This window comes from Haemaphysalis longicornis, unplaced genomic scaffold (assembly GCF_048455015.1).
Source record: "Haemaphysalis longicornis isolate Haplotype H1 unplaced genomic scaffold, Haemaphysalis longicornis Haplotype H1 scaffold_1, whole genome shotgun sequence".
In the NCBI taxonomy this organism is placed as follows: domain Eukaryota; kingdom Metazoa; phylum Arthropoda; class Arachnida; order Ixodida; family Ixodidae; genus Haemaphysalis; species Haemaphysalis longicornis.
This window is the reverse complement of record NW_027526203.1, coordinates 197785640-197798439: the sequence shown is the minus strand read 5'-3', so window position 1 is coordinate 197798439 and position 12800 is coordinate 197785640. Positions and strand designations below refer to the sequence as shown.

The window sequence follows — 12800 nt, the reverse complement described above, 5'->3', positions numbered from 1 at the left end:
TTGTGGGCCGACCGGAACGGCCTTGTAAAAACCGGGCAAACTTGGCCTCACCCAGCAAAACCTAGGAAATCTTAGCAAAATGGGAAGAAGCTAGGTTGACCGTCAGCTTTGCGGTTTCTCCAGCCTCGTGCCACTAGTGCAAGCAGCACCATTTTTAACAAGGGAGCTGTTGTTGCTGGCCACAATGTGTGCGGCGCCATCAGAAAACCCCTGGTCATAGTTATTCCCGCCAGCCACTTACCGCGCACGTGAGCACGCGCCTCTCGAGCGCCCGGCGTTGTCCAGGCTTGCGCGTGGCGCTCAAAAAAAAATACCAAGAAAACAGTTCACGTGCATCCGGGGGGGGGAGGGGGGGGAGGGGGGGGGGAGGGAGCACAAGACAGCTTGCGCTACAGCCACAGTTCGCGAAGCTGGTTGCCGCCAGTTCTAGCCCGTGCTGACGCGTTCCACTTTTGGAAAAATGTGAATGCGTGCGGACAAAACCAGCCCGGGCCGCCAGTCATGCATGAGGAAGACGACGACATAGATGGATATTACGATGACTACTACTACCACAGTGAAAAGCGACGACGGAACGTGTAAAACCTAATGCAATACGTGGTGGTGTGTCCTTCAGTGCTTACATAGAAAGAAATCCTGCAGCTTCGCTGTGGTTCAAGCCTTTCGTGACTTATCTAGTCTCAGCATCTCCAATTTTTAGGGGCGAAGCCCCTTAGGGGCTGAGGCTGTTGGCGTCTCCTGTCGTCGTAGTCGTAATTGTCGTTCGTCACATCTAGTCACGGTACTAAAACACCGGGAAACTCGTTTACGCCTCAAGCTAGAACGTAACACATACTAAAAAAAAAGACTATCGTCTTTAAAAACACCGGGACACTCGTTTACGCCTCGCGCTTGAGCGCTTCGTAACGCGTGCTAAAAAACACCGGTACACTCGTTTAAGCCTCGCGCTAGAGAGCTTCGTGCTTCAAAGACAAGAAACGTTTACAGCAAAGCTGTATACCTGTACCCCCCAACGGTTTCATCTCCGTTGGCAAAAACACCAAGGCGCCAAGAATACACTTATAAACTGCATGCTTCGCCCTTCACCAGGTTTCACTTTACTGGAGATGGCCCGGAAGTTTGGCTGTCGAATGCCTTCATTGTTGCAGCTGAAGGAAAGCCGGCCAATAGCCGCTCCACCGTTGTAATGACGTAATTCCGGCGGTCGAAGAACGGAAAGAGAGAAAAATCTTTTGTGGAAGTTTCCAAGTTACCTGATGGGCAATTTTTGGCTGAGGTGCTTTGTAACCCTCTAATCTAATTATCGGATGTGTTGGTTGACTACATTCTGGAAGCATTTAAGATTCGAAAAAAGTTTAAACAGGGTTACAGGGCTCTTTGAATCGCCCAAATGAGAACATTTGCACAAAGAAACCTACAATATGAATTTGTTTTCATACCGACGTTACAATGAAACGAAAACGCAGCACTAAAAAAATTGAACAAAACACTCCTGATTTTTTTCTCTGAACCCGCTTGACCGGTTCGAATCGGAACGAAATGGTGGTCTGGAGCTGCACCCGAAAGGCTTGAACCCAAATCGAACCCGAAAAAAATCCGGTTCGACACCCTGGTTCTCGTTGCATCATGGTCAGTCTGGACGCGCGCTCTAGAGTGAGCGACCACGCCCAGGCTGGCCGTGGTCGCACACGCCTGGGCCGCACGATATCATGATACACAAGGCAGTGCAGTGTGCGCCATCAGCAGCCAGTGTGTTGGCTAAGTCACTGGAGCCCTGATGTTGGCAGTTTGGGGCGAAGTGCTTGACAAGGCACTCCATGCGTCTTGCTTATGCCAGTGTCGAAAGGGTATTCATTCTGAGCTTTCTCTAGTATGCAAAGATTAAAACTGATTTGAAATATGTTATACTGAATGGTTGCCATTAAAATCTTCATTTACAAAGGAAACGTTTTGCATAGTTATCTCAGCTTTGATATTTCATGTCAGCGCAATCATGTTATAGACGTTTAATAAAGGTGCTACTCCTTAAAGTATTTTTTACTTGTTTTAAGCTGACTTGTTTTGAGTTTGGAGTTGAGAGAAACCGTAACATTCTGGCCACTCAATTCTGGCCATCAGTATTTCTAAGTCGTTCTTCAAAACATTTTTTGCTCTGCACTTCTCTTAAATGTCGAGGACAACTAACTGAACTTAGTCGTGATTACTGCATTATCGTGCTAAGGTCAAGCAATCTCCACCCTTGCACTCAACTGGCAGAAGATCATCTTTACATCAAAAAAGGGTTTTGTTTTGCTGAATCTTTGCCACTTAGGGGAACTACAGAACTTGATATCCTAAAGGAGTGCTCTTCAGCCGAATCAGCCTTAGGTGTCACAGGAGTGACAGTAAGAACTTTAAAATAGTGTTAGAAAAAAACGCTATGCAATAGCTTTCTTTTTTGGAACGTGTTTAAGAAGTCGTGAAGTGAAAATGCATTTGCCTTTGCTTAATTTTGTCTGCTTGAACGACCTTTTAAGAACATAAATCTGAAATACTTTCACAATTTATTGCTTCAAGAATTTAAAAGTCGTCTTTAATAGCATCCTCGATTAACTGCACCGGTGCACACCGGCCGGCACACCGGTGCGCCTTTTCATCCTCGATAAACCGCACCGGTGTGCACCGTCCGTCCTCGATAAACCGGGGTGCACCGTCGCGGGGCAATTTTTGGTTGCACCGCCGCGCACCGAGAGAGTCGACGGTGCGCCGGCGTGCAGTCCCGAGATGCATCGCGGACGATGCCGGCGAAGGAGCTTCCTCCGCCGTCTGCTGCAGCGACGGCGCATCGCCGCACTCGTGTCAACGCGGACGGAGCTGTGTATTGTTGCTGACAAGGATGGCGTGCTTGTGAATTCATCGGGCAACGATGCGACAGTCTCCTAACGGGCGGTAACAACGGCCAGTGATTGTAAATGAGGACGCAAACTTTGTGTACTTCAAAGACGGCTGCATGCATTGCCAGAAAGTTGGGGATTGACATTCGTTTCGTTCGATCGAATTGTCATGAACTGTTACCGGAGCGCCTAGACGATGAAGACCTACTTGTTTTGCTGTAACGGAAGGGCGGAACAAAACAGGCACTCGCATTATGGCTCACGAAGATTAGAAGCAGCTTGTATGTAGCTGTTTAGTGGAAGCGGTGGCGGTACGTTGTTCCGCATGTGTGACGGATTTAAGTTGTGCGTACATATAATCATTGGCCTTCAATAAATACCACTTTCAAATAGCGCTGTGTCTCATTACAATGCTATATTGTTACTTGTGAGCGTTTTTATGAGTTGATTTCTTAGATTAAGAGATGGCGCCTGAGTAGAACCGCCCCGTTTGTCCTCGATCAACGCTCCGTGCCGGTACGCACCGTCGTGGGGCACTGTGCACCGCGCCGGTTTTGGGGGCAACACCGGTGCGTGTTTATCGAGGACGCTATAAAACTCTCGTTTTCAGGCGCATCGCAAGCGACCATGCGCGCATCATTGGACAGCAGCGCAACTGCAGCCGTGACGTCACAATAAGAACATTCGAGAGTTAAACACTGTTTGTGTATATTGTTCTGTACAGCTGCAAACCCGGTATTTTAAAAATAATGTATCCCCTATTCATCGCCATAAACAGTTTTCTATCGACATGACCTATGTCGCGACCGCTTCAGTTGTCTGGCAACCACTGTAGCAGAAGCAGAACAAGTCCACTCTAGCAGAATTCAGACCTACTGGCTGTTTGTACGGTATGTAGCCAGTTTCCTTGCTGAAGTTCAAGTTGTTTTGCCGAGTTTTTTTTTTTCGGAATCTTACCTTTTTTGTATCAAAGGGAACAACACCGCTCAAGCAAAAAAACAGAAGTGCCGCGTGCGCGATTTGAACTTGCGGCCGCCAAGCCAGCCCAACGTTACGGCCGGCCTGCATTGAAGTTGGACACTTTCTCCACTACACTATCGACGAGAGAAGCGCGCGCGCGGCAGAAAACGCCGACATAAAAGCTGCTTCGCATTTGTAACCCAGCACTCCGGTGTGTTTTCATAAATTCTAATCAACCCAGAGCTTTAACCGCCAACTTACTGTTGAACGCGTCTGCAGTAAGTCAAAGGGGAAACAAAACAATGTTAATAGCATTGTTTATTGGAGGAAACAGGAAAGCAATTGAACTGCGTGATGGTGGGACTCGGCGACCTGGCGCTGTATCACTGCTTCTTGCTAGTTATTTTTGCGCTTGATGAGTAAGTGGCGGGTTGTTTTAAGTTTCGACTACTCGAAGTTCCTTCGATAAACGTGTTTATGTAGTAAATTCTCATTTTAAGCTTTCGGTCATTTGTCTCGTCAGGTCAGAAGTTTCACGTTTGCGCTACGCACATTACAGGCTACGTGAGACAGACGTCGGCAAGCTTGTGCATTTTAGACTAGTGCAAAACAGCGTGAACAGTTTGCAAATATCCAGTTTACTTTAAACGCGGTTACTTCTGCCTGTGCCACTCGCCCGCCTTGTTGACTGAAAGTTCAACCATGTTGATCAGTTGTATCAGAGGTCAGACATCTCCCGTTCAGTTGCAGGGCGAGTTTCATAATGGTGCCGATGTTGTAGCTTTATCAGATCCATCGCGAGCCCGCTCTATGCCGACATGTTGTGCAGACAAGGGAGAACTGTGATTGGCTTTTTACCAAGATTTCACTTCACAAGTTGAGTAGGAAAGCCTCGGTGAAACTGTAACTGCATTTTTTTTCCTATTTGCCGATATCGTGCAACGAAATGGGTTATGCATTGTTTGTTTATCCAGGTTCCACAGTTATAAGTACCCACACAGCACAATTTTTTAAGTCTCTTCACAACCCCTTTAACAGGTCATGGCGACTGTAGGATGTGACTTGTTTGTAGAAGGATAAAATCAGAAAAAGAGAGACGAGCAAGTAAGTCATCGTTGCACGACAGTGTCTGCGACACCCAAGCTGGGCTGCCTGCAACTTAAGTGCAAACAAAATTGTATGCAAGATGTTTACAGTTTTATTGCCTGGTTTAAAGAGACTTCTATACAAAATTTTGAGGAATGCTGGAGTTGGCCTTGTTTTTATTTGTCTTCGAGGTTTTTGTGGAAATGTGCCATTTTAATTATTTTATAATTTTTTTTATCTGCTACAACAACGTTAATTTGCAGATGCAGTTGTTCCATGTATTTGGTTTTCTATATTTATTTATTCAAGATACCCTTGTGGCCCCAGGGGCATTAATGAGGGGTTTGGTACATGAGCAGATTAAACGAAGAACAATAATATAAGAGAATTCTGCCCCATGCATACAAGAAAAAAAATAAAAAAGATACAGCGGAAGCGTCAAAGTCTGTCCATACGCATACTAAAAAAACATGCACGCAAAAAACACAATATTAGTGTACTGTGTTTAAGCTATTTGGTCATTTGAATTTTGAATGAGAGGCTCCTAAGAAAATATGAATAGTGCTTGGCCAGTTTTCAAAATGGTGTTTCTTTTTTACTTTTAAGTGACAAAGGTATCAACAAGCATCTGGATGTACATACAACGTTTGTGCTGGGCACGTCTGATACCTGTCATCTTTTATGGCTGTGAAACTGGGAATAAATAAAACTAAAAACTGCCTCCTTCTTTTGGTATATTCCTTTTACATTTCGAAAACAAAGTAGTGCAGGAACGTGGAAGTAATATGGAGGGCTAGAACCACTAGATCCTCTATGGAGGACAATACACGAGCACGTGCATGTCATCGTCGTGTAGCCACTTGTGCTGCAGTTTAAACAACGAACTGCCAGCTAGCTAACATTCACAACCATTTCAAATTGCACCCCTCAAGCTGAAAAGTTATAATTCAATTAATTTGTCCGAGGAACATTTCAAAGGTCATCAAAGAGGAGATGATAAAGATTGAGATGCAACACTGCGTGCAGGTCCACTTACAATAGCAGATGCAACACTGCATGCAGGTCCACTTACAATAGCAGTTCTAAAAATGTTGCATATTTTAATACTGCCTTCACATCTGCTCTTGAAGCCGGGAAGTTTGGAAGCAATCTTGTGCTTGCTCTAGATCGTTGACTATAAAGGGCTAGTGTCATAGCAATCAAGCATCCTGCCATAAAACAAACTTGTTTAGATCATCTATCGTCAATAAATGTGCATTTTGGAACGACCAAATCTGGAAACCGTTTTAGAGGGGCAAGATCTCATTTTTAGTTTAAAAGTGGCAAACTGTACAAGTAAACTGCTATGCGATTACTGTTTTCCCAGGTACACGCGCGTGCTTCTAGGACATTTTGCACCTCTGCACGGAATTTTTTATTATTATTTTTGATTTTCTCATCGTTCTTGAAAGAAGCAAGAAACTTAAACGCAGAGATAATTCAGTGTCGCAGAAATAATGAAGAAGGCGTCCTCCAAGTCTGGTGATTGGTCGGTGCGGCAGCAGTAATATTAGAAATTTAGAGCCACGCGGAGGGAAAAAAATGTTGTAATCAGAATAAAGGGAGCAGCGCAGGGCAAACTCGGGGCAATAACATGCAGACGGTCAGGCAGGCGCGCGCCGCATTCGTAAAAAAAATGGCCGCGTATCTGCTCCTTTCGTTGCAAATGTCAAAAGACGATAGTCTGTGTAGCCATTTGCCAAGGAAATGCCACCCCCCCCCCCCCCCTTTGCTTTCCCGCTCACCTCTCATGCTGTTCCTGTACCGTCGCGCTCATCCCAAGGTAAACACACTAAGGGTTTGCGCAAGGCGATTTGAATTTACCGCGTTCCACTGCTACAGGCCGGGTTGCTCGAGGCCAGCACTGCAGTACGGCGGAGACGCGCGTGAATGGAGGCGGCCGACTACAAGGTTTATAGAACCGCGTGGCCGTGCTCTACGTGGGTTCCAAGCAGAATGTGGAACCTAGCTAGTGGAACCTTTCGTTGCTGTTGCCGCGTGATTTTTCATATGCCGCCAGGAGGCGGCGGTTTTCTGCAGTAGATGTAGAATATCATTTGCTATCGAAAAACCAAGCATCCATAATTTTTTTAATAAAAGAACGCTGTAAATATCCCTTGGTATTTCCGGTGTTATATTTGCGTAATGTCTTGTTCTTGCTCAACAAAGTTGACAAGTATGAACATATAAACCGGACTTAGACGTTTACATTTGGCTGTGAGTATATAAGACTATTGCGCAATATAAATTTTACTTTGGCCGGGTGGCTGAATCGAGTCACAGACAGACAGACAGACAGACAGACAGACAGACAGACAGACAGACAGACAGACAGACAGACAGACAGACAAACCAAAATTTCTGGGTTTAAGTAGCGCATGAAAGACTATCGTCTTTAATACCGTCAAGCAAGACACGCGTCAAAACTGAAATAATTACAAAAGGAAGCGCCTGTTATTCCAGACGTTTCCTGTGTCGTCTGCTGCTAAACGCCGGCAATCAGCTTCTTACCGGGAATTCCCTAGGAGGCGACGCGCGCTGCTACACTCGGTGACAACTTAAGCACGGCACCGATGATGATGATTATGATGATGATGATGAATGCCATTGGTTTCCCCTTTGTTGCGGGGTGATGACATGTCATCTTAGCAAAAAGGAGCTAATATACCCATGTTTTACAATCTTGGTTTAATACTAGCGCTGCTTAGGGCAGGCACAAAAAGCTTATTGGGCACAAAATACTTTTTTTTCCTGTTACAGGTAGTAACTGTCCTAGGCAATATTTCCCTCTCTGCTTTTCATCCACCAGCATTCTAATCTTCTTTTCGTCCCCTCGACAGCCTTGAAGTTAACTTCCTCTGTGATACCCTTAAATCCTAGGGCTTCGGAAGCCCAATATTCCCTTCATGTAGATTTGGATGGATACCCTCACATTCTAACACTATGTGCTGCATAGTTTCTGTTTTTTTTTTTTTCTGCAGACCACGCATACCCCATCATTTTGTGAATACTTCCCCACAAAACTCTTAGTTCGCAGGCAACCTGCTCTAGCCTCAAAAAGCAAAGCACTGCCCTGGGAATTATCGAAGAAATTTTCCTTTCTGATGTTCAATTTCTGATGTTCTGATGTTCAACGATGATGATTGATGATGATGATTGCTATTGGTTTGCGGCTATTGGTTTGCGGATGATTGCTGTTGGTTACCCGAAAGTTGCCGCTGTGCATCACCGTAGCCGGATGTTTCACCGCGCGGCGCAAGTAGGGCGTTACTGGGAATATTTTGAACATGGCGTGAGCCGTTCCCGTGATTTTTTGGACTTAATATGCTTATAAACGACTCCAGTGACGACAAACAAACTGCGTGAGACAAGGCAGACGATATCACGCATTCATAGCAAACCCCTTTCAAAACGCGCGCGCACTGACGTCACGGGTCCGGCGCTTTGGCGGAGTGATACACTACATGAGGTGGTGCCTTAAGTTGTAACCGGAATTGCACACTGTGGGCGCGCTTCGTGCCTTTCTCGCGCCATATGTGCGCACGAAGGCGCAGACAAGAGCGGTATGCTGTAGTTCGATTCCTCAACGTTCAATGTATAGCATGGACGCGGCAATAAGTTTTCATTATTACGCCAAAAAAGCGGCGACCCATCGGGAATCTCAGAACGGCCGCAATAATGACAACGAACTTGCACGCCCTGCCGTAGCAAGCTCGATCCTTCCAGACTACGGCTTTGAGCCTTCAATAAAATCATAAATGGAAACAAATCAGGAAACCTCGACCTCTGGAATTCAGTTTACACCAGCAGTTTCAATCGCTTTCACTGGTAGCATGACGCATTCTTGCATTTGTGGGATGCCCTGAAATGGTAACACCACTTAACTCCCGCTTGCTATCGGAGTGAAGCGGACCCTGAAAAACGGTCAGCTAAAACTCGCTAATATCTTTTGTGTGTTCGAAAGGCAACATAAAATTACTGAATTTTAACCAGCGCAGAGATATAAATGCAACCGTTCTAACAGGTCTTTTGCGCGCAGCTTTAGTTAAATAAAATTTTAGTGACTCTGAAGGCACGTTTGATTAGTAACGGTGCCGGATCATTAAGGCTTTCGTCGCAATTGAACTTGCGAATTAAATTGATAACGCGCGCAGTACAATGAACATATCATGTTTAGCTAGACTTGCAAAGTGACAAGCAGGTTTACAGTACTGTGTAAACCAAGCTTCTGGGACCTCACAGGGAGCCCAGATTTTCCGTTACGGCTGCACTATTGACCATTCGCGTTCCTTTTAAAATCTAACAGGTGGCTAGAAAAGCGAGATGTGATTGCGTTCTCGCGTTATGTCGCTTACGAACCATAAAGATGGCCAATGAAGTTGCCCTGTTGCAGATGTAGTAAAACGTTCCCTTTTTATTTCTACGAAACAGCCTTATCAATACCACCGTAAGGACTAAACCATTGGCAAGGCCCCACGCACAAGCTCGCGGCTCCCCGACTGAAATAAGTTCCGGCAAAGTTACATCAATTCGGCCTCTATTCACGAACAAGGATACCACGCATGGGCACAAGGATTGGTTACACACCTTCGTTTGGTGGAAACTAAAATTCAACTCTCGGAAACAACGCCGGAGGTGGACAACCACCTTCTGCATATCTGGGAGGCGCGGCACAGCCTCTCCCGCAGATGGCGCCGCCAAAAACATAATAGAAAGCTTAAAATTCATATCGCAGAGCTCACCCAGCGAGCGGCAGAGTACGCGGCCCAACTCGCCGACTCGAACTGGGTGGACCGCTGTAACACGGCGGCCAGACAAATGTCTAGCCGGAGCACGCGCCTCTTCCGCGCCCTAGTTGACCAGACTTAAACCCGCGCCGAGACACAAAAACATCTTCAACGAGCTATTCATAGCTTCGATGGAGATACCTCAAAATTAGCGTGCAAACTACGCGACCAGTATCTTTGCACTCAGCAGGACCCTCGAGGGCCCGCGTACTAGTATACAGGTTCCGAGAACGCGGAGCTGGATCAGCTGTTCCAGCTGCATGACCTGAAGGCGGCTTTAGCTAAAATGAAACGAGTAACGGCACCGGGCCGGGACAAGATAACTGTGAAACTACTTGCCAATCTTCCCGACCCCGCCTACGAGACCCTCCTCGCTTTCATCAACTCGATCTGACTTGGTGAGGCACCCCTCCCAATCGAATGGAAGACCGCCGTGGTAACTTTCATTCCGAAAGCCGGCAAAGCCATAAACACAGACAACCTCCGCCCCATCTCTCTCACGTCTTGTGCGGGAAAGCTGATGGATACCATGGTGCGAGACAGGCTGTCTCGGTTTCTGGAAAACCAGCAGTCACCATGTTCGGTTTCCGTCCGCACCGGTCCGCGCAGGATGTTCTGCTTCAACTCGACCGAGAAATTCTCAACCCTGTCGAATACCCCCTCAACGATAAGGCAAAACTCGCCCTAGACTTGATGGCGGCTTTCGACAACGTCACACAAGAAATTATCCTGCAACATCTCTCCCGGACCGACTGTGGACATAACACCTTTCGGTATATCAAGCAATTTCTTTCGGATCGTCAATCTTTCATCCGAATACAAGACGAAGAACATGCGTCCCTTATCAACTGGGAACGATAGGAACCCCACAGGGCGCGGTCCTCTCGCCGTTACATTTCAATCTGGCAATGATGAAACTTTCTGCACAGCGGGCAAAGGTCGAAGGCGTCCAGCATGCGCTGTACGCCGACGACATTACAATCTGGTCCAAACACGGATTGGTTGGAGACATTGAGGTCAACCTGCAGCAAGCGGCGGAAATTGTGGACGCCTACGTCCGCCGCTGCGGCCTTCAATGTTCCCCATCCAAATCCGCATTTGTGCACATTCACCCGTCGCCTAAGTGCACCACCACAATGGAACTCTCCCTGGCCAGCGGCCCGATACCCGAACACGATGAGATTAGAGTACTTGGCCTCTTTATCCACAAACATCGACGGATAGATACAACAATAGCCAAACTGCGTAAGGTGGGGTACCAGGTGGGCCGGATGGTCCGCCGGGTTTCCAACCAACGCGGGGGATTACGCGGTGCAAAGACGCCTTGCGGCTGGCGCATGCATTCGTGATCAGTCGAGTCTTCTACTCGACTCCTTACCTCCACCTGCGCAAGTTTGACGAGAACGCCCTCGAAGTGATTCTCAGAAAGATGTACAAGCATACGCCCTCGACCTCCCGATAAATACGTCAAACCAGCGCTTCATAGGCCTGGGGATGGTAAACACTTTCGCGGAGCTCCGGGAGGCACACTTGACTAATCAATATACAAGACTTTCAAAGACGCCGTCGGGAAGCCGCCGATTAGCCCGACTACACATCCACCACACAACACTAACGTAAGAGCACGTACGCATCCCCGAAGTCTGGAGATACGCCCTGCACGTGCGCCCTCTTCCGGTCAACATGACACGTAACGACCACAGTGGCAGGCGCCAGGCGCGGGCGGAGGCACTGGCCCGCCATTATGGGAACAAACACGGAATCGTTTACGTGGACGCCTCCGGCCCTCACCATGGGGGGTGGTACACGGCCGCAGCCGTCCACCAAAACGTCGTGGTGAATGGCCTAACAGTCAGAGCTCAACACATAACACATGCGGAGGAAGTCGCCATCGCGCTAGCAGCCGTAGACCAGGAGTCGCGAGTCATCATCACCGACTCGAGAGGGGCCTGCGGAAACATTGAACAGGGGTACATTCCTCACTTTGCGTATCGCATCCTTCAAAATAGCGACTATCTCGGGGCTCCCGCGTCTCGAACGATCGTATGGGCTCCTGCTCACATGTGCCTCGAAGGCAACGAAACGGCAGACGCCGCTGCCCGCGCGCTCACTCTCCGGGCAACGTCTTCAGACCCTTCCGAAATGGATCCCGAACCCAAACCGGCCCGCACTTTTCGAGAAATTACTGAATTATACCTATTCGGCCACGCAATTTATCCTAAGCCCTGTAAGGGCCTTAGAAAGGCAGAGGAACGCACCCTCCTCCATCTTTACACCAAAACACTGCTGTGCCCGGCAGTTTTAAAACACCTTTGATCCTGCCTCTACAGGTCAATTCCCGTACTGTGCGGAGAAGTCTTCGAGCATCTTCCACATGGTGTGGGCATGCCAATCAACTCCGAACCTCGTCCCAAAACCCAACCCCACCCGGGAGGACTGGGAGGCAGCCCTGCTCGGCTGCTCTGACTTGGTGAGCCAGAAGGCCCTGGTCGACCGAGCCCGAGCCAATGGGCTTCTGTAATGAGAAGCCCACCTAGTGATTGTGAGATGGTGGCGCCCTCCGGGCCACCTCAAACATCTTCCCTGTATATATCAGCAATAAAGTTTTTCAGACAGGCAGGCAGACAGCGCAACGGGTTCCCGGTAGCTACATTGTGTTTTAAGCTGAACCTCGCTTTTGTCTTGGCATTTAATTCTTGAGGAGTGACTAAAAAAGGTACGGATAAAAGTTTTCTGTGCATTTCGTTTTTCTTTTTCTTTTTTTGGAGGGGGAAGGGGGTGAGGGCTCTGCCAACGTTCCAAGCGCACCGAGAAGAGGACGCATGTAACACGAAACGCCAAACATTGGTTATCAGGATTACTTGCAATACAGACAGACAGACAGACAGACAGACAGACAGACAGACAGACAGACAGACACGCAGACATGCAGACAGACAGACAGACCGTAAAAAGGAGTACCTCAACAAGTAGACGCCAGTATTTTCAAAACTGATTAGCCCCCCTGTTGGCCCGAAATTGTCCAGGAATTGTTGCTCGCCTTTTTCAAAATTGT

General features: G+C 47.6%; 1 pseudogene; it reads left to right on the top strand.

Annotated features, from left to right (window-relative positions):
• Positions 1-11428: 11428 nt before the first annotated feature.
• LOC144167889 (uncharacterized) lies at positions 11429-12266 on the top strand (annotated as a pseudogene).
• The last annotated feature ends 534 nt before the right edge of the window (positions 12267-12800 follow it).